The following is a 3383-nucleotide window of genomic DNA, read 5'->3' as shown; positions in this document are numbered from 1 at the left end:
CTCCTCCTCCTCCTCCCCTCCCCCTCCTCCTCCTTCTTCCCAGGCTAAGTCTTAATCCCATAACTTTCACCACTTCTGCTTGATAGTCATCAGTAAGTCTTGTTGAGGAGTCCCTGAAAATAATGCTTCCTTTTTCTCCTGGGTGTTTTTTTTTTTTTTTTTAAATGTTCTTATTATCTCTCACTTTCAGACTATGGATGGTTGAATCTTGCTTGGAATTTTGGAGGTAATTTTTTTCTCTAAGGTTTGACATTTTAGCTTGACAATTTTTTGTGAGTTCCCAGCCAACCCCTCCTCACACACTGCTTTTACTACATTTCCTTCCTTGTTTTTTTCTAGTTCTTTGGTTAAATATATGTGTGACCTTTTTACTATATTTTATTTGTCTCATGTTTTTTTTTTCCCTGCAAGAATTTTAAGATTGTTCTGCAGTCTGAATATCTTATAATGAACTCTCTCTGCTTCTGGCAATATTTATTTAACTTGTCTTTAGAATTATCTATTGCATTCACATATCAAATTTACTCATTTAGTTATATTTGCCCATTGTGCTAGAATTTTAATTTAATTCACTGAAATAGTCTTTTCATTTCATAATGTTCTCTACACTATTTTCTTAAGCATATTAATCTTTCAGAAACTCCACTAGATCAGACGCTTTCCATTAAAAAAACCGTTCTGCTGGGTGATGATTGCTTACCCCCACAAATAAAGGCTAAATTGTAAGGGTAAAACCTAGTAATGAGGAGATGTATCAAAACAAAAGGGAGCTGAATTTATAACTTATAAATGGTTATAATTCCTCTGTATGATGAATCCTTTCTTGAGGAGTAAGCTGTAGTTTAAGTGTAATGCCCTCTCCTGCCTTGGGCATTTGAATGCTTGGTCCTCAGGTAGTGTTACTGTTGGGAAAGCTTAAGGGATGTGGCCTTGTTAGAGGAAATATGTCATTGGAGGTGGGCTCTGAGAGTTTAAGGACTCCTGCTGCTCTTAAGTTCCTTCTCTCTGCTTTGTGGTTGTGGCTCAAGGTGTGAGCGCCAGCCTCCTGCTCCTGCTGCCGTGGACTCTGACCCTCTGAAACTGTGAGCCCAAATAAACTCTTTTATAGGTTGCTTTGGTTGTGGGTTTCTCCACAGCAGTAGAAAAGCAATCAGTATGTAAGCCAAGCTCAGATGGTGCCCAGCCTGGGACTCTCACTATGGACAGAACTGAGATTGTTCTTAATTCAGTAGCACGTCACACAGGATTTTCATCTCCTCCAAGAAAGTATTGTTCATTATGCATGACTTTTTTTTATTATTAAACCCTTTAATTAAAGGAATCTCAAATATGTGTAAAGTAAATTGAACAACTTATATAGTCAGGGTAGATATCATAATGAACCCCACTTCATCCAAGCTAAAAAAAAAATCACCATTTCAATTTTATTTCAATTAATAATTATTTTATATGGTTTTCTATATAATATCTAATCCTCAATTATTATTTTTACAAAACATTAAGATACAATTTCTACACATTGAAAAACAAATCTTAACTCTACAGTTTTGACAAATAGATCTATTTGTATAAGCATGCTGTTAAGGACTAAATTGTGTCAACTCCAGATTCACTACTGAAGTCTCAACTCAGGCTGACTGCATTTGTGGCAGAGACTACAAGGAGGTGATGCGGGGTATATGAGACTGTAAGGACTGAGCTCTAATCCTTGGAGCTGCAGGAAGAGAGCTGCAGAGCCCAGGAAGAACCTCGATGAGCTGAGAGAAGGAACCTTAGAACAAGCGACACCTCCATCTGGGACTTCCCAACAGCCAAAACTCGCTTGAGAAATAAATTAATGTTGTTTAAGCTACCTGCCTGTGTTATTGTGTTATAGCAATCCTGGAAGGCTAATATATGCTGATCAATATGCTAGGGAAAAATCTTAACTTACCCAGAAGGTTTTTGTCTCTTACAGACAGTCCCTTAGCCCTCCTTTGTCAGACTCTAGGCAAACACTGTTTTAGTTTTTTGCTTGTTTTTTTGTTTTGTTTTGTTTTAATTGTGTGTCTTAGCTTTTTTCCTGTTGTTGTGATAAAATACTCTGACAAAAGCAACTTAAGGAAGAACGGTTCAGTTCGTTTAGTTCTCAATACCATTTCTCCATTATGGGAGAAATCTTGGAGTCAGAAGTTTGAGGAAGCTGGACACATTTCATCCCCAGTCAAGAAGGAGAAAGCGATGAATGCATTCTAGTACTGTTCAGGACACGCCACCCCAAACTCCCGACCCCACTCAGGGAACAGCCCTGCCCACAACTAAGATGGATCTACCCATGTCAATTAATATCATCAAGATAATCCCCAACAGGCATATCCAGAGACACATCTCCTAAATGATTCTAGATCCTGCCAGCTTGACAATCCTAACCATCACACTTTATATTAGTGTTGTCTGTTTAAAAACTTCATAGAAATGACATGATGTAGTGTGTTGCTTTCATTGCTTCTCTTTCTGAGAATCATGTCTCTAAGACTATGTTGTTATATAGGTAAATAGTTCATTCCTTATCAGTGTCCAGTAATATCCCATTACATGAAAGCATCATAATTTGTTTGTTCTCATGTGAGTTGTAGGCACATGTGGGTTCAACTTGTGACTGATGGTGTCTTGAGTATTATTATAATTCTTCTAGTAGACAGATGTTTGGATTTCTCTTGGGAGAATGTCTAGCAGTAAAATTGTGTAAAAGAGGCCTTGTATGCCTTGGCCATGGACTGCAGGGATGGCTCACAGGGACTTTAGCCTATCTTTCCTTAATAACTAATGATGTAGGTCATTTTTAATTGTACTTTTACTTAGCTTATTAATCATGTGTATATTTTCCTTTGTGAAGTGCTTTTGCCTATTTTTAAATGATTGCCATTATTGACTTGTAGCAGTTCTTTACATGTTCTGGATATAACCCCTATGTCAGACTCATGACCCAGAATATTTTCTGCATTTCTATGGCATGTCTGTTCCTTTTCTTTTTTAAATTAACTGCATTTTCTCTTGGAAAATCTCATACATGCTGTTACTCCTATCCTTTGCTGGCTTCCTCCACCCACGTGTAGCCCCCACCCCACTCCAATTCTCTTCCCCAAATTCATGTCTTATTGTTTGGTTTTTGTCATTCTTGTGTTTGACCAAGACTATCTGTAAGGCCATGGGATTGGAGCTATCCACTGAAGCCTTGTGGGTTCAGCAGTGAGTGAACTGAAGACAGTGGCTCCTGTTCACCTAAAGTCTATCAATCACTAATAGTTTAGTAGTAAAGGATGGGGTCCCATGAGCTTCTCTCTCATCCATGATTGACTGTTAAGTGGGTCTGTCTCATGCAAGTAACACTGTGGGCTCATTAT

The 3383-nt window shown here is 38.1% G+C and overlaps 1 long non-coding RNA gene across 1 annotated transcript in view; it reads left to right on the top strand.

The window, feature by feature from the left end:
- The window catches only part of LOC116073916, a 15996-nt gene extending 14144 nt beyond the window's left edge, over positions 1-1852 (top strand). Inside the window, exon 4 of the long non-coding RNA XR_004111965.1 lies at positions 1608-1852. This is a non-coding gene — a long non-coding RNA (uncharacterized LOC116073916). The remainder of the gene's footprint in view (positions 1-1607) is intronic.
- The last annotated feature ends 1531 nt before the right edge of the window (positions 1853-3383 follow it).

This window comes from Mastomys coucha, unplaced genomic scaffold, assembly GCF_008632895.1.
Source record: "Mastomys coucha isolate ucsf_1 unplaced genomic scaffold, UCSF_Mcou_1 pScaffold23, whole genome shotgun sequence".
Lineage (NCBI taxonomy): Eukaryota > Metazoa > Chordata > Mammalia > Rodentia > Muridae > Mastomys > Mastomys coucha.
Note: the sequence above shows the minus strand (reverse complement) of the source record. Positions and strands in the feature narration are given on the sequence as shown.